We start from the raw sequence: 25,154 nt of genomic DNA on the forward strand, positions 1-25,154 counted from the left end.
GAATGAGATGTCCAAGGCTTACACATCTTTGCCTTAGGCCAGGAAAACTGATTTCTGACATCACCATACAAAAAGAAAGTAGGCAGTTCTCTCTAGAGGTCTGCAAACTGTATGTGGATTAGTAAACTCCAGCTTCCATTGCATTTGGCAAAGTAAAATCAGAACCTCCAGGGAGTGATTTATTGTCAAAATTAGATCGCAAAAATCTGTTGGGATTTCCAGTGGTGTTTTCTTACACTGGTGACACAGCATGCCAAGGCCTTTAGACCATGAGCTCTCCACAGACCTCCAGGAAAACAAATGAGCATGTGGGCTTCCCACTATATCAGTTCAGCGCTGTTTCCCTTCTGGAGCTGGATCATGGAGAGATTTTAGTGTATCTATTCCCTATCTCCATGTGTGGAGGCACCTACATTTTGTACAGTGAAGGAAAGCAAGCCCACAGAGTTACCATTTTGGTAACCATCAGCCAGTACATCAAAACTACCCGTTTTGCCTTAGGTGGCAGCAAAGTTACCTATTTGCCTTCTCCATTCAACAGTTATCTCTAGGGGACAAATTAGATGTTTTATAGGTTGAATCTTTTCTAGTTCATCATTTTCCCAATTTAAACTGTCTTATTTCTGAGGAAAACAAAATCATCAAACAATAGACTGGGACAGGACTGTGCTCCACTTCTAATGCAGAAGGATTCAAATCCATCTGTGCTGGCACAATGTATAGACAGGGATCCAGGACTCACAGGTCCAGAAAGAGAGCAAGAGAAATGGACACCAATGCTGCAGTGCGTGACAGAGAACACCTGGGTGCCAGACCTTGCTTCCAGTCCTGTTCTGCACACAATACTACATCTCTTTGATGAAAAAAGACCTCAGGAGACATCAGAACCCAGCTGCTGGGAATCTGTCCCCTTTGTCCTGTGGGTGGACAAAGAGGGAGGAGTGTATGGCACCTCTCTCAAAATCTTGTCTGTTCATGCAGAAATTAGACTCAGACTGGAATTTTTTCAAAGGAAATGAAAAGCAGAAGAAATTGCTCATATGCAATAGGTTGAGTTAAGGAGGGAGAAGAAAGCATGAAGAATGAAAGAAAAAGGAAAAGCTTTATTTAAAGAAATAATGGATTCCACATAATTTCCTTCCTGGAGCCTTGGATATAATGGTAACTTTGCTGCCTCTGTTCCTTGGTGTCACCTCCAAGGTAATCACAGGCACTTTTCCCCCTTGCATGGACCAGACCCACATCAACCACAGCTGAAGCAAACTCCTGATTCCTTCTTTGCTCCTGTCCCTTCCTGGTGGGCCTGGGATGTGCTTGCAGGAGACAAGAGCTGCAGACACATATGCACACACTCAGCTGCCCTTTTGCTCTGACAGACCATTTCCACTGTCTTGTGGAAGCCTGATCTGCTCGCCAAGAAAGCTAACAAGACAGACATGAGAAGATCCGAGCTGGCTATAGAACAAGAAAATGCTGTCTGCCTTCAGGGAGCAAACATCCAGTATATTTTTCCTCCTATAGCTTGGGTTCTTTCCTCTTTGGGAACATTCTTACCGCTAAAGTGTTACATCTCAGGACAAGGTATGGGATTTTCCTGTTGATTTATCTGGTAGGTTTATTGCAGCTGCTATCAAATCATATAGAAAAAGAAACCTTGAATGTCAGTGAGCGTGAGGTTCAGATTTGATGTGAAATACAGGATGCAGGGAAACATTTATCAAACCAGGGAGTGCTGGAAGAGATAGAAGGATGTATCTTGGTATCCTATCTGACACTGGCCTGTTTGTGTGTCCTTGTAGGATACCTCTATCCAACTTCCTCATTCAGTTTAGAATAAAATTCAATTTGCCCCATTCCACTCTACTCACTGAAAAATTTTAACTTTTGCAAGACTTACTCAAAATCAAATTATGCTTTCTGTATGAATCCTTTTCCCTGGAATGGTTGTTATTTGTTGGGTCTATATGGTTAATATACGTCTTAATTTACATCTCTCTCTCAACTCCCTTGCCATCACAGGAGTAAAACTTGTCTGCAGATGGCTTTTGTCATTGGAGCGTGATTTTGTCTGCCACACCACAGTGCAAAATAGCTGTCATCTCTTTGAAAAAAAGCTAGAGGAGCTGGGAGTGAGATTTCTGTTGAGTGGGCCAGCAAAAGGGGTAGGAGGAGGGTTGAATTTTTATTTTTCTCAAGTTATATGTGTGATATATACAAATATGTGAGACACTCAAGCTTCCTACAAAAACCGTGGTTTAAGTAACAACTCTGCAAGCAATTGGTCTGGGGTGTTGGCCATGTAACTGATCCTGAGGCTCAAAGATATGGAGCATCTTCCCTTGTCTGCTAATGTCTTTGCAAAACATTGAACACAGGAGGAGTTCAGTTTCAATGGAGATCCTCTAAGAATAACCAAAAAAAGAAAGAACAAAATTATGAAACTGTATGCTACTGTACCATGCAGTTCAGGGGTAAAAAAAGGACCACTGTTAGACAATTGTACCTGCCCTTATTATTGTAGTTTCTGGCTTTTGCTATGATCCTTCAGGCTTTTGTATTCAAGAATGAACATTTGAAAGCTCAGAGCTGAAGAAAGAGGAAAGAAAATTGCCCCTGCAATTCCTGTAGCACTCATGGCACATGCTCCTTTCTCCTGATAGGCAGACACAATTCACTAATCCCACTTAAAATTAACCCTGCAAAAAAAAGTGGTAGGGAAACCTTTGTTCCTGTGCCAGTGTATGAAACTGGTCCCAGAAGGATCCAATGGGCTCCAGAGCAAGCCCGAGAGAGGATGTGGATGAGAGAAGGACCTCTTGCTTTGGGTAGCAATAAATCATGAAATTATTTCAGCTACTTAGGAAACCACAGCCACAGAGTTTTTATAGGCAGCTAACCCATGTTTCTTCTAATGACCAATATACACATGCCATTCATCTGCAAGTTTCATAGATCTCAATGCCTGTAATTTACTGTCTTAATCCTTTTACAGATCACTGGGTCCATAAGTCACTACAACATGTGCTAAGAATCCAGTTAACTTGAAGACAAAAATGGGTTTATGCATGGCTTTTCCTGTCATTACTTTTTGTTTATTGCAAGTAACAGAGCAAGATATTTTTGACATTTCTTGGGATATAAAAATGGAAGAAACTCTCTTTGCTCAGAAAGAAGCAAGAGTCATTGGTTCCAAGTGACTGTACGGAGGAAAGTGCATAAAAATAAGGATCCCTCCAGTTACATCAAACAAAAGTTGCTTCTGTTTGAGATATCTCCAAGTGACACCATGGTGTTGGTTCCCAGATTTCACTGAACTTTTAACATAAATCTTTCTGGTTTATCTTCTGTGTAGTTTTCATACACTACAGCACACTGATTTTTAAAATCAGTTTCTTAAAGTCTGGTTTTGCTAATACTAATTTGAGTCAGAAAAAGAGAGTTTGCTAACTAAACAGTTCTCATAAAACATCTCTAAGGAACATCTGCATGGAAAATATACTGATCCATGTGAAAGGAAAACTTATTCAGCTTGTTTTAAGTAATAAATTGAGCTCTAATCCTGGAATTTTAAACCCAGACTAAAGGACAGAAACACCATCTTGCCTCTTCTCCAAGGAAATATCCACTTGTTTTGGTTTTGTAAGGGTTTTGAGGAAGTGCTCTTTGAGTTGAGATTTTTGCTCCAAGTATCCTGTATCTTTCTTACTTCAGTTTCATTTCATGACTCTTTTTATCCCTATTGTAGAACAGAATAGATTGTTCACTTGCTTCCTAAATAGATACTTGCAATCTGATGTATGCACACTGCAAATTCAGAAAACATCAATAAAAAAATGAAAGATGTTTATACAAGGATTAATTCTGAAGACTTCTGTAAAGCTTTTACAACCGGTAGACATTTTTCCTACAGATACTTCACACCCATCTATACTAAAATGACTGCATAATTCAGGAGAATGAGCACCCCTTGCATTTTGTTACAGACACAGTCATCAGTGTGTCACAGGGTAACATTTCTCCGTCAAATTATTTTTCAGAGTGAAGAAAAACATATTTGACAACAACATAACCCACATAAATGGCCTATGAATTCATATTGTTTTCACCAAACTACTCATAAGATTCCGCTAGTAGACATGAAAAAGAAAGCCAGGTTATGTTGATATTTTTTAAGTAAAACAGTCAATAAAAGTGCATTAATTTCAAAGTAAGTTTTTTTATTTTGACTTTTTTAATTGTTTTATTTTGTTTTGGTTTGTTTTCTTATTTAAGAATTAATTTAGAGGTATTGAAATCTGAACACCTTATTTGTACTCAAACAATGCATCATTTCTCTAACAGAGAATAAACTCAGTCTTTGACACACTTTCATCTCCCTCTTTCTCAAAATTATCAATAGATTAAAGAGGAGAAGCATGAGTCACTGACATTCAGCATTTTTTTAATACTTTCATATGTTTTACTTTCAAGGCTGGGGGATGATTTTTTTCACAACAGACAAGTCTAGATGAGGGAAGAAATCCAGCTGGTCCCTAGTGATAATTATGGTTGGCATCTTCTGCTTTATAGCAGAGTAAAGTGTGTGTGCACCCACAAATATTTGTATGTTTGTGAGTAATTCAATGAGAAAATTAAAAGGAAAAAAAAAGTCTTTCTGAAAGGAGGGCTGGAAAAGCCCCATGAACTGTGTCCAAAGCAAAGCTTCTATATAATGTTTAAGGACATAAATCTTTTATTATTATAACCAATCATTAAATCAGTCAACATGGTTATGCAACAAGGAAATTAATTAGACCCTGTACCAATATCTAAATCAGAAGCCTGGAAAATTCAACAGCATTGAGTAGTTTAAGGCTCCTTTATTCCTTTTGCTCCACTGCTGTGCCCCACAGGGGGATACCCAAAGCCTGCTCTGAGCTGTGAGAAGCAAAGTGTTTGTTAGGAGAGCTTTCCTAAGGGCAAATAGGAGGTTGAGTGGGTAAAGGAGCCGCTGTCAGTCAGAAATAGGAGATTTATCAGGGTGTTCTCTTAAACTTTTTTCGGACATAAAATTTCCCAAATTTCAGCAGTGCTGACCTACTAAACCCAGCTGAAAGAGCACCTTAAATCTGGACTGACACAGTCAGAACTGAAAAATATATCAGAAATGGATAAAATTAATGTCTTGCTCAGCCCTGTCTTTTTTTCTCCATGCGTATGTTTGTGTGTATCCTCAATCATCTCATCTTCAGCCTGCTGCCATGAAAAATTGGACCATATCCTGTCACATTGCTCTACTGAGTCACATTGGCAAAGAGGGACATACGCCACATAGAAGGGCCTATAGGCAGGTTTGAGAAATGACATCTCCCCCATGCACATCTTTTGGTTACTGCACAGCTGCAGATCTCTCCCTTGCTTCATGAATGCAGATACCAAAAGATCCATTCACCTGCCGGGTCAAGGCACAAAGTAGCATTGGACAGATGTGTGACAGGAGACATCTTCATGGACCTCAGGTCTCTGCTCATCTGTGGGTGTTAGGGAGTATATTGCAGCTGTATATGCATGGCCATGCATGGTATCCCGCCACATGTCCTATGTGATGCATAAGTTATGTAGGGCTTTGTCCATACTTGCATTTTTAGCTGTGTTTTTTGAGCGATTTAGATACTTTTGAGAGGACCTAATGCAAAATAAAAGATGTGTGGGACTTAAATATTCATAGCTGCCAGGATTAGCCAGGCCCACTAAAGCACTGTTTTCACCTTGATGCTTAGGGACCTATTAGCCTGCAATCACTAGGGTAAGAAAGTTGGATCTATTCAGACTGGAGAAGAGAAGGCTGTGTGGTGACCTCATAGTAGACTTCCAGTATCTGAAGGGGGCCTACAAAGATGCTGGACAGGGACTCTTCATCAGGGACTGTAGCGATAGCGCAGGGGTTAATGGGTTCACACTTAAACAGAGGAAGTTCAGGTTAGATATATGGAAGAAGTTCTTTACTGTGAGGGTGGTGAGGCACTGGAACAGGTTGCCAAAAGAAGTGGTAAATGCTCCATGCCTGGTAGTGTTCAAGGCCAGGTTGGACAGAGCCTTGGGTGACATGGTCTAGTGTGAGGTGTTCCTGCCCATGGCAGGGAAATTGATGATCTTAAGATCCTTTCCAACCCTAACTATTTTATGATTCTATGATTCTTCATATTTCACATATTCCCAGATACCCTCACCTTTTGTACTTCCAGTGTCTATGTCATTTACACTAATTTTTCTCCAATTTTCTTCTGCTTTGACCAGTACCTATCAAGGATGGGTCCCAGTCAATGAAGGAGCATGTCTATCATAGAAAAGAATTTCCTTTATGTGAAATCATTACTGTAAAATCTACAAGTCTGAGAAACATGACTATCAGGAACTGTGCCTCCTAATTTTGGATTTTGACAAAAACTGTGTACACTTAATATGTTGTGCACCCTTTTCTGCTCAGGTTTAGTGTACTCCAGTTCCCAAGGGTTGCAAAGATGCTGGTGGAATACATGAGAACTAAAAACCAAAGTAAGTGAAAATAAACCATGTGAAATGCAAACCCTAGTATACAGAGAGAGAAAGCACTGTCTGGCAGGTGGGAAAGAAGGAATAGACCATGGAAAGGAAGGCAGGCAGGAAAGAAGGGTCTCTTTTCCATCCATCTGTTCCTTCTTTCATCATACAGATTGACTTGATTTATAGCTTTGTGAGGCACTTATTTTGCAGTGTTGACACTGGAGAAACTATGAGAAGAATGACTTCCACCAGAGACAAATTTAGTTCAGTTTTCTCTGGCGTAGCTGAGGAACACTCCCAGGGTAGAGTAGCTGTTTGTGAGCCATAGTCATTGTGGGTCAAATCTCAGCTGTGGGTCTGGAAACACATTTGAACCACTTCCCCAGATGGCTGCACTAGTTTATATCTGCTACACTAGTTTATATCCACTGTGCGAGTGGATTAAATTTTCAGATTAAGACATCTGCGTTTAGTTGTCTAGGTGAGCAATAGGCTGTCAGGTCTCTGTATACACAGTGGAGGTCTACGACTCAATTCAGTTGCCCAGAGTCATCCAGTGCTATTTGAAAGACCTTGGAATATTGGCAAAACCTGTACTAGACTAAGAGATATAACCAAGGACCTACAGGAGACTCATGCACTTTTTCAGCACCAGCTGGAGAAAAGATACTCAAGAACATCCATCAATATTTTTATTTAAGTAGCTGAATACCACTCTACCTTCACATACCTCTGCACAGGTGCTTCTATGCATCCCTGGGGTTTAGATTCCTATCACAGCAAATGGATATTGGTCAATACATTCAGCTAAGATTAGGAAGTGATTTTATTTAACTTCAAGAAGACATCTGAGTTTGGTCCATAAGACATTTTGCTCATACGGTCACACCTCAGTTTAGGTGTCTGGTTTTTGTTAACTGAATTCCATCCATGAAATAGCCTACAGCATCAGTTACAATATACAGTCGGGTTTCAAAAGAGGAAATATGTGTATAAGAACAGATCAAAAATGAAAGCAAAGGTACTGAAAAATCAGAAGGTTAAATTTCTGAAAATTTCATTCATGACTGTTTCAACACAGATAAGGCATTAGCTGATTTCTTGACAACAGGTAGAGCAATGGTTCACTGAAGATAATGCAGTGACTTGGTGATAGGTATTCAAGTACTCATACTATCATGAACCTCTTCTGTGTCCCAGACTGCATCACATACTCCCAACTTCAGCTGGTAGCCTATGTCAAAGACTATTCCTTTCTCTAAATACATCGTATGAAATCATTAATGTATCGTACAAATTGATACTTATGCTCTATATTAAGATCTCTCCCATGGTCTCTTGTTTTATGGAGAACAAAATCCTTTAACTGGTTTAGGGGACAGAGGTCCCAGTGGCATCAGAGGCAAAAGTAATTGTGTCCCATCATCATATGAAGTTTGCCATTCTCATGGGATATTGTTAAGCATCTGAAGTGCCATTGAGTGATGACAAACTGACAGAAATTACTCATGTATGTGAATTTGAGAGCTAATGTTTAGGGAAAGTTAATGTTAAAGAATCTCTTAGGACTCAGCAAGCAATGTAAGTTTACAACACAGTAGTGTCAGCAAGCCATTTCTTGGAGATTCATGTAGCAAATTTGGAGCACACAGTGCAAACAGCTCTTAAGCCAAGACTTGTGGGAGAACTGTGTCCTTTGGAGGGGCAGCTGTAAGCAAGTTGGGTATTGGAAGTGGCACAAAGTACCTATATTTAGGCAGCATAACCTCTTCATTTGAGAGGTATATATTTCGAAGTTCCTAAACTGAGAAGTCCATTACAAGCCTTAGCACATCTTGCTAAGCCTCTAGATGCTATTTGAGAACAACTTTCACCAGTCCTGTGTTGTGTCTGCCAGCCCTGTGCAGATGTTACAGACAACCAGATGTAGCTCAGATGGCTCTGCATACCTGAGATTTGGCAACTGCATCCAACCTTAAGTTTCTAATTAAAGTGTCTAGGCTTTTTTCATAGCAGAGAAAGGCAATCCATCACCCTTGTCTAAAACACATAGAACTGAATATATCAGCCTCTGGAGGTACCAGTTTCTCTCCTTTACATAAACAACGACCTAGATAATGAGGACACAGTCCAGTTGCCTAAGCACATGCATCTCACGACATATAAGATGCCTGGGGGTGTCTGAGAATACACACGTGGCTGGCAGGTAAAACTAAGGACCCATGAGAGACATAAATCCTTCTACAATGGCAGATGGAGACCAGATGAATCTGCTAAGGATTGAAATGGGACTAGACATCTAAAGCTGAACCCCTAGTTTAGGCAAATGCATAATTTTTAAGTAGAGGCAATGAGGTGGAATGAGCCCATCCTACAGAGACTGAGCAGTTTTCCTGATCCCCATATTCTTACCCCTTCCCTTCCAAACCAGAGCAGCCAGGACACTGCAGTGTCCTTAGTCTGCTGCCAGTGACTCATTGCACTTAACCACCACACCCAACACACAGGGTGCATCATGTTTCATGGACTTTTCTGAGAGTTTCACCACTCAGACAATGGCATCCTTCACTGTTGTAACACCAGTGCTTTTAGTTTGCACAGGGGTTAGCTGGTGGCCGCAGCAAGACTATGGGCTGCTCACTTACAATGCAAATACACAGCTGTGAAAGGGACTAAAAGAAAAAGCCTTTGGGTAATAGCTTGGGGTATTTTTTTCTCCATTGCAAGCCTAAAGTTTAGCACTGGTTTTCATATTAAGCTTGTTTGGGGGTTTTGTTTTTCTGTGTATTTAATCTTACAGCAGGCTATGCGCTTACAAGAAGCTCATGCTAAAAGGCCATAAAAATGAAAAATTATTGTTGTCTTCAGAGACCCAATGCAAATAGCAAATTTTTTTTTTTTTTTAAGAATGATTTAGCTGCCTGTGTTCTAACACAGGATAATTTGACTTCTTCTTAATGCCTAAGTTATGCATTGATTTGTATTTGAATTTTGCACAGAAGTTATGCAACTCCCTAGATAGTGCTTAAAGCTTAAAGTATGAGGTGGTGACAAATGCTGGAAATGACAAAGGAGGAAAAAATGGACTTTGGTACGTGAGCCATCAAGTTGTCCTGAGAGCAATACGTTTTGGAAAGAAATGACGCAGACAGGAATGACCGTCTCACATTCTGGTTTAGCTCCCTATGGAAGTGTGTCCCACACATTGCATATAAAAAGGAGAAGAGAGAAATACAAATTATTGCTGATGTCTACTCAAAAAATGTGAGATCTCAAATTAATTGTGGCCAGATGTTGTAGTATAGAATAAGAAGGAAAATCTATTCTATTCTCACTGAAGGTAGCAAAGCATGTAAGAGTTTCACATCAGCTGCAGCTAAGTGAGAAAACTAAGTTTTTCCAAAAACTGTGGAATAATTTGAACGAACACATGGTCTTTTGAAGTCTAGGCCTGCTAAAGGACTCAAAGTCTATAAATTCAGTCGATATTAACTTAACTTTCCAGGAATCCTGAGATGAAAGTTAAGTATTTCAGGCTTGGGGGTTGGATTTTTGTTCTTTTGTCCTTTCTTTTTCTTTTTTTTAAGTTGATAGATACTTTTTTATGGAAATCATGTTTTGTTTGGTTTTTAGTTAAAGAAGAAACACTTTAATTTCAGTGAAGAGAAACATATTCATAATTTTTATAAGTCTGTAGGGATACAAAATTTCACAATACAAAATAGGTGTGAACAAACTGGTTTTCAAATGGCTTGTTCACAACATCATCTATTTTTGGTCACACTATTTCTCCCTGCTTCTTAAGCACAATTTTTAATCTATTTTGATGTGCACGCTGTTATTGTAAAGCTCGTATCAGGACCCAGGCCAGACAGCGTAGAGAGACATTGTTCGTATTGTCTGTATTGATGCAACCAGCGCAATATAGATATGAACTATCATCAGTGCACTGAGATAGAGACTTATCCAATTCCACAGTAATTCCGATGACCAATGACCAATACCAAGTCATTTAGGCTCCCATATGACTTCTACTTTATTAAAAATATAACACTCCAACAACATTGTTTTTGTACGATAGCAAATTCCTAAACATCTACAGACCACGCACCTGAGAGTGTCAAAAGCCAACTCTTCCAGGTCTAAGTCCCCATGTTATCTTATTCCTCATAAACTACCATCAGAAGAGTCTCCTTCTACAAAACCAGTCAGCAGTGCTACTATCTCCACTTAATTCTCAATACACCCTATTACAGTGTCTGTTTTATGTCTCAGGAGCAGAGGTTGGCAGCTGTATTTCTGTATGGACTTTACACCAAGACACTTGTTTTAGTAGAATGAGTACATGCTAAGTATACTTACTTACATGACTACCTGCTAAGTATAATTCCATGATTATCTATTTCTGCATGATACCTATAGGAAGTTTTTCTGTCTATGTACCTATTCACCCATCCAGCCATAACAACAATAAGCTGAGCTAGATTAAGATCCCAGTTTTAGAGAGCTTGAATGCTACTCTATATGACATAAGCCAAAGTGTGTATAGGTAAAGTCTTCTAGGATCAAGACCAAGATTTACAGAGACTAAGATGAAGAAGATCTTCGACCTGTGTGAAAAACAAAGTTTCAATTTAAAATAGTTTTATTCCAGTGATCTTTCTACTCTTATCATGCTTTGATTAGTAGGGAAAGAGAGACAGGAATGACTTAAAAGACATTTAAGATAAGAATTCAGAAGACCACAAACATCAGACTGATTAAGCACTCTATTCCATCTAGCCTTACCTAGCCTTTTCAATGCAATCCCCTTCCAACAAAGTATCATAAACCAATAATACGTAGGTGTGTAACATTAGCAGAATAAAGCAATAATTTCCATAAAGTGCTGCAACAGCTTAACAGAGGAAACTTCTGGAGACAACGTCAAATAACTTCCAGGTTCCAGTGATGTTTTAAAGACTAGTTGTATTTTTAGTTTTCTGCAGCTCCAAGACAACACTCATTACAGTAGAATGGCCCCAAACACTTCAGATGGAGTCGCTCTTTCCTACCTGGTAGTAATCGGCTTCAAAATACTTTATATTATAAGCCAAAACGAGACAACGGCCATATTCTATACTTGAAGCCAGCCGGCAGAGACCAGCTCCCATCCAAAGATTCAACCTCTGCTACTGCATACTGTGGTCATTGCTCCCAGATTATCCATTGAGGATGATCACTGGCCCATACTACCTCTGGAACCATGCCCATAAGTTGTAACAAAAATGAATCTCACAAAATAATTAAGTGTGAATAACCCAGGCAATGTTGAGAGTATAATAGCCTGGACAAAAAGTGTCTGTAATATGTTCCTCACATAGCAGACTATTGAAATTAAGCCTTATCTGTAAGCAGGTAAAAAATCTTAAGCAGGTGTCACGTAAGTGTGTGTTTAACTGTCCTGGAGATCTATAACCTCCCATTTGCACTGCTAGATATGGCAAGCGCACTCCCAGTTAAATCATGCAGTTTGTAAAGAGTTGAAACAAGGACTCACTTTCAGTTTGCCAGGGACTGGAATTTCATGTTTCCTGTTTTATGATTTGCCTTTCATATGACAATTTTACAGTCTTTTTGACCACTGACCCCTGTACTGTCCTTTTGGATGATCAGGTAGGCCATCTCTTTTAATTACTGACTGATATAATTTAACTTCAATATGTATTTAATTTCAAGGAGCACAGGATGAACACTGATCTTGAGCACCCTTTTTTCTTTAATGTCCCTAGCCAGATTTTTTTAAATCTGAACAATAACTTCTCACTTAAGCTGTGACTTAAAATGGAGCAAAGGTCCTCACTATTTCAGGCTTTCCTGTAAAAAGGGTGAAAGATCATATCTCATGAAACAAGCAAGAGTGACACAAGCAAAAAAACTGACAGAATAAAATGGGACACATTCATAATGGGGGAAAATCTATTTTTTTATCATTGACTGGAGTTACAAAAAATCTATTTCAGTGAAGAGCACTTCCCCAGACTTTTCAGAGCTCAATCTAAAATTCCCTGTATTCAGCAGAAGGGACAGGTTTGACGCACTGTTCACCCTGACGGTCCAGGATGCTGGGCCGTTCTGGTTGCTACGCTCTAAGATTTCTCCAAATCTCATAGGATACCTTCAAATTTTCATTTTTTCTTCCTGAGTTTGACCTTTCTGTTTGTGAAAACATATCAGTAGCCCAGCCTTATCTCAGCAGGTGTTATGAAGGCAAAGCTTACTGAAAGCAGGTGATGCTTGGATACTCATATACAGCAATATTTATCTTGATAGATAAGTTGCAGGAACTGGCCTTTGTATCTTGAGATACGTGACAGACCTCATAAAAGTAGAAAAAGCGTGTTATTTAAATGTGATGTTGCATCTTTTCTGGGAGAATTTATATCATAGGAAATATTGGCTTAGGTCTGCCACCTTGGGTCGTGAGATTATATCTATTTCCCAGAAGTCTCCAGCCCTGAAGAGTGAGAAAAGGGATCTCAAAGCCATTACCTTGGTGCCTCATGCTGCAAACAGAAGTCTGTAAATCTGCAGACATCCTGAAAAAATAGGTATATGGGTTATCAGCTACATTGCTCATTTCAAAGAGGTGACATACCTGTCATTCCTGCCATGAAGATGTCCTCCAGCAGTGATCTGGGAGATTGCAAAGGTGCAAAAGCTTTTGTTATACTGATGCCTACACAAAAGGTATGCTAACAAGTACTTAGGCTAGAAATTGGTGACTTTTCTCAAGAGAAAAAAATCACATCTTGCTGTCTGAGCGTATCTTTATCACCAAAGTATCAGTGTGTGGTGTGCCTTGGACACTTCATAGCCTTTATCCTATCCAGAGCTTTTGTGAGTGATAGAAAAAAAAAATATCAAAGTGCTTGTCAGCTCCGAATTTGCAGCAAGATAAAAGTTGCCTCATCTTGCATGTCAATAAATAGATCAATTATGATAAAAGGTACAATATAAATAATACACAGAAAAAAGATTACTCAGCATTTTAGCTCTTTTAATGTTTCACCCTTGGAAACAGAAACACAACATTCAACAAGCTTCGGCAGAACTAAGCTGCAGGTCTTTTCGATCAAAAAGAGGTCTCCTCTCTGTTTTCTGCCTTGCTTCCACCTTTGTCACCTGCATTCAGTGGAAGACACATACAGATAACACAAGAACAAACTCAAACACCTGCAAAGCTATTTAAAAACGCCATGAAATGTATAACATTTTATGACAGGTCATAATTGCTTTACGACTTTCTCTGCTGCTTCTTATGAGGCTTCTTATAAGGCAAGTTATTGTAGTGATAGGCAGACTACAATCACCTCAAAATAGACAAATCAGAGTATGTTAAAAAACAGTGTGGTACTTTTCCCACTTCTTTTAAAGCCAATCAGTAACCTGGCTGGCAACATTCCCAAGCTTTGCTTTAGATACTAAGGAGGAATGCACCTGCATGTTTTCCTTTTAGGGAAGATTTTTTTTTTTTTTTTAATATTTCAATGAATTAATTTTCTATTTTTCTCCATTACCTGTAAGGAGAGGCTGGGTTGATGAACTCAAAAGGTAGACCTCCACCTGAATTTGTAAATAGTGGTTCCTACTTAGCCTGTCAAAATCCCTACATTAAACACAGGAAATTAGAGGCAATATGCTCAAATTATGAGCAATCAGGATGTGTACCCTCAGTTCCTAGATATTTTCCTGAATTTAGAAGCCACAGAGGGCACCAGATCTAAGATGGCATATAATATGTGACCATAAAATAGCCTTTAGTCCTTTGTTCCTACTGAAAATCAGGAGGACTTGGGTTCATGTTGCCATAGGCACCAACAGCCTCATTATTTAGTGCAAGCTATTAGAGGAGGAGAGCCTCAAGAGGATTTTTATTCTATGCTCTCATTTATAGTAATATATAACTAGTAATGGGAAAATGGGCTTGAAATAAAAAAATAAAATAAAATATATTTTAAAAGTAAAACACCTAAGAAAAAGTCACCAAACACAAACAATACATTCTCTAAGTCTAACTGAAAACTTTCATTTCAGTAAACTGTATGGAGTGTAGGTTTTTTGTTTTGTTTTTGTGGGCCAACTTCTTCCTTTCTACCCCTCATCCACATCTTGGCTTCATTAGACTGACAAATTTTATGACAAAGTTACTGAGAAATCATAAAAAGAAGGTACTGGAAATTGCATAAAAATGAACCTATCTTTCTGAAATTTCCAAGTTCTGTTGAAAGTAGATGGTAAACAGATAATGTCTTGCTCTTAAGAAACACAGACATTGAGGAATAAACACTCAAAGACATTTAAGTACTGACTCTCTGTTTAGTGAGGGATGTAGTGAAAGGCATGTAGTGAAAGGCATTATATAATACTGTGGATTTCATTATAAAAGTTAGAGTAATAAGAATAGCTGCAGTCTGGAAGTCAGGTGTAAAATATAAACTGGTCATTTAGGACACCCCAGTGCAGTCAAAAATAGTCAACATAACCCCATTTGTGATCCTTTTGACATCTCCGTCTTAGACATTCTTACCTACAGTATATGTTCTTTATAAGACCAGCTCAATGACTTTATTTTGAATTCTGATTTTAATCCTGAATTTTGATACAACTAAGAACAGGCTCTAATTTACAAATGAAGATGTCAGGGTGGATGGAAAAGATCACAGGTATACACTGCAAATTGGTGGCAAAGATGAAGACTCAATGGTCCTTGCTTTCCAAGCCCATCATTGATGTACACAGATAGGTACACAGATTTCTCTCCCAGACTAATACCAAAGTAATCGTGAAGTCATATTTTGCTTAATCCCTACAGATATGCCAAATAAACTTTCACTAACGAAACAGATGCTGTGCTAACAACTTCCAAGGGACTGAATCAGAGCTCACTAGGTAAACAACTCATTTGTCCTCCGTACTCTACTTACCAATAACTTCAAAACTGAAATTAAAAATTTCAGTTATTATGAAGAAAATGTGTTTTAAAAATATTTGTAAAACTTTATTTTCCCTTTGAAAAAGTTTTAAGTTTTTTTAAAATATATCATTGAAAATGCTCAGGGTTAGCTTACATCTGATTGTTCTTCAGGTCATAATTATAATATAAAATTATAAGTAATTTTAAAGATCTCCAGTTTGGATTTTTTTACAACAGTGTCCAAGTTCCTGAGTGCTTAAGTAGAATATCACTTCCCTCAGAATCACAGCACACTTAGGCACCGATTCCCATCCATGTTTTTCTTTGAAATGTGAAGACCATCCATTCTTTGTATACCCTTAAACTGATATGCTGAATTTCAGCTATTTCTTTGCTTCTTCTAGATTCTGTTGTATGTGGCCAGTTCCATATTCCTATGCTTCATTTGCAAAAAGATTTACGGGGTGACATGGATGCAGTATAATAAATGATCTAAATTACTGTAAAGCTCGGTAAAAAGGTCCCCCACAAAGTCAAAAAATGATAAATTTGCCCATGATATTCCTGGGTCTTTTCCATCCAGGCAAGTGGTCCACTTACTGAAGCTTTTGCTTCGCCATAGTTCATGAAAACTTCAATTGTAAATATGCCTTAATAGGTGCTCATCTGAATCGTAAATTTCAAACTTAACTTCCTTTTACTGCCAGTATTTCAGTTTGAATAATTGACACTGAATTATTTATTAGTATCTGAAAGCACTGTCTCCTAGTGAAAGATAATTCCAGTGATCACACAACTTTGGAGAAGACACACTTAAGGTGACCTGGCATCTTAATTCAGCATGGTATAGGCTTGGCAGATTTGTATAAATTTCTCTGGGGAAAATTATAAGATAAATCAAGAAAAAAAAATGAGTTTGCTTCATGCAAAGCCCATCTGATGGAATCAGAAGAGATGAAAAATAACTGAGTAAGAATAATTCACAGATGAAAAGAAAGCCATTCCCCCATTTCCTATCCCACATACCCTTGTAAAAAGTTCCTCCCCAGTTTTTTTGTCGGCCCTTTATGTACTGGTAGTACTGTCTTGCACACAATTCTCCTGGAGAAACTGTCTGCTCATGGTCTGGATAGGTGTATTCTTCACTGGATAAAAAACTGGCTGGGTGACCAAGCGCAAAGAGTAGTGGTGAATGGTGTCAAATTCAGTTGGCTAACGGTCACTAGTGGTGTCTCTCAGAGCTTGGTATTGGAGCCAGTATTGTTTCATATTGTTATTAACAATCTGGATGAGAGGATTGAGTGCACCCTCGGTAAATTTGCAGATGACACCAAATTGGGTGGGAGTGTTGATATGCTGGAGGGTAGGAAGGCTCTGCGGAGATATCTGAACAGGCTGGATCAATGGGCTGTGGCCAGTGATATGAGGTTCAACAAGGCAAAGTTCTGAGTTGAGCACTTGGGCCAGAGCAACCGCACGCAATGCTACTGGCTTGGGGAAGAGTGTCTGGAAAGCTGCTTGTCAGAAAACTACCTGGGGGTGCTGCTTGATGGCTGGCTGAACATGAGTCAGCTTGTGCCTGGGCAGCCAAGGCAGCCGACAGCATCCTAGCCTGAAAAGAAGATGAAGCAAAGGAGGTGGCTGGTCTGTTTTCCCAAGTGACAAGGGATAAAACAAGAGGTAACAATCTCAAGCTGCTCCAGTTGAGGTTTAGACTGGATATTAGGAATAATTTCTTCACCGAGAGGGTGATCAGGTATTGGAACAGGCTTTCCAGGAAAGTGGTGGAATCATTGTCCCTGGAAGTGTTCAAAAATCGTGTAGATGAGGCTCTTAGTGACATGGTTTAGTGGTGGATTTGGCAGTCCTGAGATAACGGTTGGACTTGGTAATCTTAAAGGTCTTTTCCAACTCAGCTGATTCTAAGATTCTCTTCTCCAGGCTAAACAACCTCAACTCTCTTAGCCTGTCTTCACAGGAGAGTCCATCCAGCCCTTCAATCATTCTCGTGTCCCACCTCTAGACTCACTGCAGCAGGTCAACTTCTTTCTTATGTTGTTACCTAAAGTTAAATCAGATAACCCTATGTATTACATACTTGAGGGTTTTATTCTTAAAGAAGTAAAAGTATTATGACCCATTCAACTCAGTACACACATATATGAAAATTTAATTGTGCAGTGATGAGACCAGGAACTTCTGGTCTATTCCAAAGTGTTACCGGCTTCTTTCAGAAATCTGTTTTTTGTTCTTCCTGGCTATAAAGACTGAGATTAGTGAGACACTGTACTGTGTTGCTGAGATTAGATACCTGAGAGATACTTTGCTTTACATCATTTTATCATATTAAAGGTCTCAGATCGAGCTGCCTTAATAACCTATCTTGAAATGTGAGAAATTATCTTCTGAAGGTATTAATCTTTATCCAGAACTCATTAGCCTAGGGTAATTGTGAATTACATACATTCCCTAAATTTTAGAAGCATGACATAGGTGACATGAATCCAGGAGCAGTGTGTGTATATGGTTTAGCATTTGAGGGATTTTAGTGCATTAAAGTGTCAGATGTAGTCGTAGGCCTTAAAGATGTAATTAAAATTCCATCACTATTAAAATACTGACCTAATTTAAAGAACTACATAGGGACCATATGTGTTTTGTTCCATACTTAATTTGAATTTGAGATTTGCTGTGCCCAAGGGTGCCACAACAAATATGAAGAGAGCGAAAAGGACCAGTAAATATGAATCCAGGCTGCTATGACACAGGAGACCTAAATGTCAAGAAACAGGCATTACAGAAGTCAGAAAAAAACAGGATGAGTCAGTCCCCAAGGTGAAAGAATTCAGCCAGATTAATAGAGTCCACAAAGACTGGACTGCTCAGATTATTCCTATAACATAAAACTAGACATGAAAAAATGCAGTAACATTTATTCTGACTGAAATAAAAGGTTAAAAATGAGCCATAAGGAAATTATGACATTGCCTGTATTGCTAAACCTGGAAATTTTATGACAAGTCTTAAAATGTTTGGTATCTGTTTTTTAAAGCCTTATATCTTGGTGATTACATGGAACTTGTGATCTTTTCTGGATAACTTTGGAAAAAACTGAAGCCCAAAATTTCTCAGAAGAGATGACCAAAAAAGGAGTAACTGTGTAGCTGAAAACAAAAACTAAAATGTCCATCCATCAGAAAATTATAACATTTCCAAATGTGCTTTTGTGTCAAAATATCTCAATACCAAAGTCTAGAGACCTCTTCAAGAATTTCTGGTAGAATTATCTTTTAGAACTGCAAAATGCTTCATTTTGTGTCAATTTCAGATACAGCCAAGACTTAGAACTTTCGTAGGAACATCTCCCCTTTATGTATTGGATGCCTAAATTCTCTTAAGATTTCCAAAAGACAATCCTGGGTGTTTTCCAACATATCATGAAGATCAGCAACACAGGCGACAGGCTGGTATCAGAATCAAAGCATGGTTTGGGTTGGAATGGACGTTAGAGATCATCCGGTTCCAACCCCCTGCAACAGGCAGAGACACCTCCCACTAGACCAAGTTGCTCAAAGCCCCATCCAACCTGGCCTTGAATTAGGTTCAGGTTGCAGGTTGAGACATGAAAGTGTGGGTGTCTGCAAGCAGGTATAATGTCTAGAGAATTCTTCAGTTAATTTTGTAATACTTATCCGGTGGTTCTTTCAGTTGTCCTTTCACAGATATCTTCCCTTTGAGTTGGCATATGGAGTCTGGCAAGAGTTCTGAAAAGCACAGGTTTCCTACAGGCCCTGTGACACATCTGAAAACTTGATTCAGATGTTCCAGCTATACTAGAGCATCTTGAATGGCCACAGATGCTTCTACCATAGGGAAATTAATTAAGCTCACTAACTTGGCCAAGTAAACATCTCTTTAGACTCCACCAGTATATCTCCACTGGCATATTTCCACTGGCTATACCCGGAAACTTTAAATAAGATTTACCTAAATAGAGTCAAATAGGATCCCTTCTGGAAGGTTGTCCAGTACTGGATTGCCCAAACAAGCAGCCTTTGGAGTCACAGTTTTAGCTTAATTTCACCCATTTGCCTGCAGGAAAAGATGTCTCCTCAATCCGCATTGTGATGGTATTGTGTTCTTAGAAGTGTGAAAGGCATCCTCAGATCTCCATGAAACAACAGCCAATTGTCCTTCATCTTTCAACTTAATATTGTAGCAATACTGTTGATGCTACTTTGCATTTCTGAGATGTGACCTTTGTTTGCATTCAGCCAGCCCCTAAAGGCACAATTACATAACTGACCTGATGGGACCTGATGAAATACATCCACAGGTCCTGAGGGAGCTGGTACCATCCACCACATCTGAAAAACCATGGCAGTCAGGCAAAATTCCTGACAACTGGAAAAAGGGAAATATAACCCCCATTTTCAAGAAGGTAAAAATGGAAGACCCAGGGAACTGCAGATCAGTTCATCTCACCTCTGTGCCTGGTAGGATCTTGGAGCAAATTCTCCTGGAAACTATGCTAGGGCATATGAAAAACAATGAGGTGATTGGTGACAACCAACATGGTTTCACCAAGAACAAATCATACCTGACCAATCTGGTGGCCTTCTATGATGGGACTACAGAACTGACAGGTAGGGGTAAAGCAGTTGACATCATCTACCTGGACTTGTGCAAAGCATTTGACAATGTCCCAAAAAAACTTTCTTGTCTCTAACTGGAGGAACACAATTTTGATGGATGGACCACATGGTGGATAAAGAATTGGCTGGATGGCCACACTCAGTATCTGAATGTAGCCTACAAGGATGTCAGAGAGGGATTCTTCATTAGGGACTGTAGTGATAGGACGAGGGGGAATGAGTTTAAACTTAAACAGGTGAAGTTCAGATTAGATATAAAGAAGAAGTTTTTTACTGTGGGTGGTGAGGCACTGGTACAGCTTGCCCAGAGAAGTGGTAAATTCTCCATCCCTGGCAGTGTTCAAGGCCAGCTTGGACAGAGCCTTGGGTGACATGGTCTAATGTGAGGTGTTCCTGTCCCTGGAAGGGGGGTTGGAACTAGATGATCTTAAGATCCTTTCCAAGCCAAACCATTCTATGATTCTATCATTTTATTACCTGTGCTAGAAGATGCTTCTACCAGATTCTACCAACGACCTTAGTTTAACTATCTGCCACATGTGTTTGTTGCTCTGTGGCTAGACTAACATCAGCATACTTTGTGGTCTTATCACCACTTCCTGCTGAGCTCCCTGGTCTCCAACTTTGGCTGACTAACTTGGATGAGCTGTCTTTGGACATATAGTAGGATAGAGAGAACATGAGTGAGCGCACATGAGCTACAAGACACAGAGAAAAGAATACCACATTTATAAAATGTCACGTCCATGACTTTTGAATCCACAGGGCCAACAAGTGCAGTTATTTGTAAGGAAGTGCAAAGTTAAAAGTGATGATGAAAGAAGAGGTATAGGAATGGGAGAGTGTCTTGACCTCAAATTATGAGGTAGAAAATGGAAAATAAAATCCTATAAAACTCTATACATACACAAACTGCTTTAATTCTTTCTGTGAGGAAGACCCACTGTATATTTCAAGGACTTATTGCTTAGAGGTGGGGAAGGGAATGTCAGTTCTGCGACTACAGGATGTGATTGTGTTGCAATGATTCAAGACATACTAAAAAATCACACCAGCAAAAAGGACAAAGACTCTTTTCCATGGGCAGTGTCTTGGAGCATCATGTCTCTGGAAGTTGGATAACTGTTGACTTTTGTTGTTATTTTGTGCCTGAAATGTGTTTTTTGAGGAAAAAAAAAAATCATATGGGGTCCTGCTCTCAAATTTCCTTCACTCTTTATTTTCTCTTGGGCCAAACTGGAGACAGGGACCACTTTGCTAGTCCAGCTCCTGAGATCTTATATCTGGGTGGTGGACTTGGAGACATATTTGTCTTAAGAGTCTATTTGGCATAAAGGTTACAGAAACCAGGTTAATTTCAGTGGCAACTCAGCTTTCAGAAAACCCCACAGGAATAACTCAAGACTGAAAGTAACACAGCCCTTTCATTTGCTCCCATTCAGCATCTGCATTTTACTGCTGAAGTGCAGAATGAGGGCAATTGTTGAAGAAAAAAAACAAAGAAAAGTATGTTTAAGCTTCTTTCCATCATCTTGTACCCACATAGCTTGAAAGAAACAGATCCCTTGAAAGTATCAGGGAAAGACTTTATGGCTGGAAAATACCAGTTTACAGGAAGCCAACTAAACATAAAAAATTAATCATTCACTAGAATATACTACAATGTGTGTAGTCTCTATGCCACATTACCCTGAAAACTGAAAAAAATCCCAACCCAAGGCTGTTCAGCTGATGTAAGTTGGGGAAATGCTGCAGGCTTCCAAATTGTGTTCATTCATGCTAACTGATCATCTTATATCAGTATTTCTATTGTTTTGCTATTTCTCATTCTGTATTTCTGTCTTAGTAATAAATAGTTTCAATCTGTTTTCTTTCCTTGTTTCTGTACAAGATCTCTAATTTATCCATAGCTTTCTCTTTTTCCAGGAATTCTCAAAAGGTGAATTTTATTGACTCATAGCATTAAAAACCATGTCAGTCACTAATATCTGAAGATAGTAGCGAAAGTTAGTGTAGTTAAAATAAGCATACAGTAATTTCCAGGACAGCTGCTCTAGACTTTTAAAGTTTAATACAATTTATGTGAAATTGAAGTTTTCTATGGGGAAATACAAATGCTACTGAAATATTTTGATTATACTCTCGGTAGATGAAATTGCAAGACAGCTTTACTCAGCCTAAATACTTTGGAAAAATTTTTAATATATCTGATGGTTAAAGGCTGTCCACTGTAGTAGCGTGTCCATCATAACTGTGATGTGGTGGCTTGCTTTTCCGTTTGAGTTGGGCCACCTAAGATCTGTAGAGCTGCAGGACTAAATCTCTAATGGAGACTTTACAGTAGCATCTCAGTACCCAAAGGGATGGACAAGAAAGCAGGAGAAGGACTTTTTACAAGAGCATGTAGGGACAGGACAAGGGGAAATGGCTTTAAACTGACAGAAGACAGATTTAAATCAGATATTAAGAAGAATCTTTTCCCTGTGAGGGTGGTGAGGCCCTGGCACAGGTTGCCCAGAGAAGCTGTGGCTGCCCCATCCCTGGCAGTGTTCAAGGCCAGGCTGGATGGGGCTTGGAGCAACCTGGTCTAGTGGAAGGTGTCCCTGTCCATGGCAGGGTGCTTGGAACTGGATAGCCCTTAAGGTCCCTTCCAACCCAAACGTCCCTTCCAACCCAAACCATTCTCTAATTCTATGATGCCAGACTGTTACCTGTGTTGGTGATACTCATGATATGTTCGAAGACACTCAGGATTGTGTCTAGAATCTGTGATTCTATGAATCGCAATTCTCCAGGAAGAGCAACTACCACTGTCTAGCTACGCCTGCACACTTTCATCAAAACTTTCTGTGGTTTCCCCTTTTCTGGGGAAATTAGTCTGTTCCTTGGGAACACAGATTTAACTTTTAGAGTTATGTCTGAGAGCACCACACCACATGATGAAAACAGGCTTGCTCTGGGTCCCTTGGGGGAGACTGGCTGTTCAGTGTTCAGTGAAGTTGGAGAGTGGGCTTTCCCAAAGGAAACTCTTCTTTCCAGAGCCCTAGAGAAAACATAGCTTGACTCCAAGCACCCAGGCAGTGATGGCTGGCAAAACTCAGAGCAATCTGATCAGCTGCGACCAAGAGTCCTGGAAGACCTTAGCAAATGTTAATGCAATGGATACAGGTGTAATTGTGGGGGCATTTGAATCAGGAACTATTTGAACAAAGCTCATACACCTTATTGGAGTCTTGGAATGTCCGTGGACATAATCTATGAGAATTTCTTCAGATCTTTCTGGTTTTTATTGGTGTAAAAGCAGTTTGCTCTCTGTCCTCTCTCCATATGCACAGCCCAGTGTCAGCCTGATTAATAATGTCAGTGGAGGATATTAATTAAGAGAAAAGGTTTTCCTTTTGGCATGAGATGGGGCTGTGGTTCTTCCTTCTTAGTCTGCATGAAGGTTTTCACTGTCTCTGATAGCACCTGGCTGGTAATGCTTGGTGATCTTGCTTTCCTTCTTGGTGGGTGGCTCCAAGTGTCAGTCTGCAGTGGAATCAAGTACTTGGAACTCGTGCCAAAGGCTTGTTTTATCTGGGATGAGCTCAGAGTAGTTCGTTCTGAAATGCTGGGGGAGCAGAAGATGACTGTAATGTAACACAATCTCGCTTTATCAACTTGCAATATCCAAATGATCTTTGTGCAGTGCTCATGTCCCCCCACTGTAATGGAGAGTTGCTATTCCCTGCACTTCATAGAACCACCTTTCCCCAGTTCTTTTTCCACCTAACTTTCCAGAAATGTGTTTGTTAATTCCCTCCTCAGCCTTTTCCAGACAGTTATTTCTCCATCTTCCTCACCCTCCTCCATCATCACCATCTCAGCATCATGCCCTATCACTGGGTTTATTTTCAAGATTTTATGCCATACAGCTTACCTAGGGAGAATGATGTGGGCTTGCTTCAGTCATGCACACATTAACGTCTGGGGTCCCATGCAATATGTAAGGTATTTTGAATACTTACTTGCACCTGGCAGATTTGACTCCAGCCTTGTGTTCTTGTAAACCAGCAGATGGAAGACAGAGAGGATACTCTGAGAGATCTTAAATGGCATTAGATGCCTGTCACAGATAGATAGTTGAATTGAGCACCCTTCATATATCCAGTATAATGCAGCTTAGTACTTTAATTTATATTCCTGGGAGAAACTTATGGCTAGCTAGTTAGCTGTCACAGCAATAGTGATCTACAACTAGTAATTCACTCTGGGAAGAAAATGAGAATCTTAACCAATGGAATATTCCATGTATCTGTCTCTCTGTACAAAAAGAAATACCATATCACAAAATGACATGTCAAGTTTTTCCATCTAACTGGTAACAGCCCGTTAAAACTTGTTTCAAGCTGTCTTTTTTACTGTCAATCAATTGTGGAATTGGCCTTGCAACAAATTCTATTTGTTCCCCCTTTTGGCATTGCTGGCATCTCTGACATCAATACTTTAAACTCTCTGTGCCTTGGTTTTCCATTCTGCTAACCTTACTAATTTAAGAGTAACCCTATTTTTTTAAGCTCTAATCCACCAAACCGCCAAACATTAAATTCTCATAAAATCCTTTTCGTGTCTGCATACTTGTTTAATAGGGAGAGAGTTAGACATACTACAAAAAGGAAAATTCATGGTTAAAAAATGTATTTAATTGATGACTGAAAAAGGAAATTCCTTAGGGTCAAGTTCGTATTTTATTCTGTGAGGACAGCACCATTATTAGCCTCACAGCAACATAAATAGCAAAATATTTTTCTTATATTTCAGAGACTGGAAAATGCCACTCAGAAAGATATATATCTGTTAAGCAAGGATGTACAGCATATTCTCTGCTGTGTGGTTTTGGGATAGTTTTAAATTTCTCAAGTTAGTAGGTCAGTTTTTTCTATAAATTCAGTTCCATGGGCTAATAAATCTCAGTGTTCATAGGGTTTATCTCAGACTAAATTCAGTCCATATTAATCTTGCTACATTCCTTACTTGCATGA

The sequence above is a fragment of the Pezoporus flaviventris genome, unplaced genomic scaffold (genome assembly GCF_033815535.1).
Source record: "Pezoporus flaviventris isolate CSIRO_AGI_PZ_B2104156 unplaced genomic scaffold, CSIRO_AGI_Pfla_v1 ptg000079l, whole genome shotgun sequence".
Taxonomy (NCBI): Eukaryota; Metazoa; Chordata; class Aves; order Psittaciformes; family Psittacidae; genus Pezoporus; species Pezoporus flaviventris.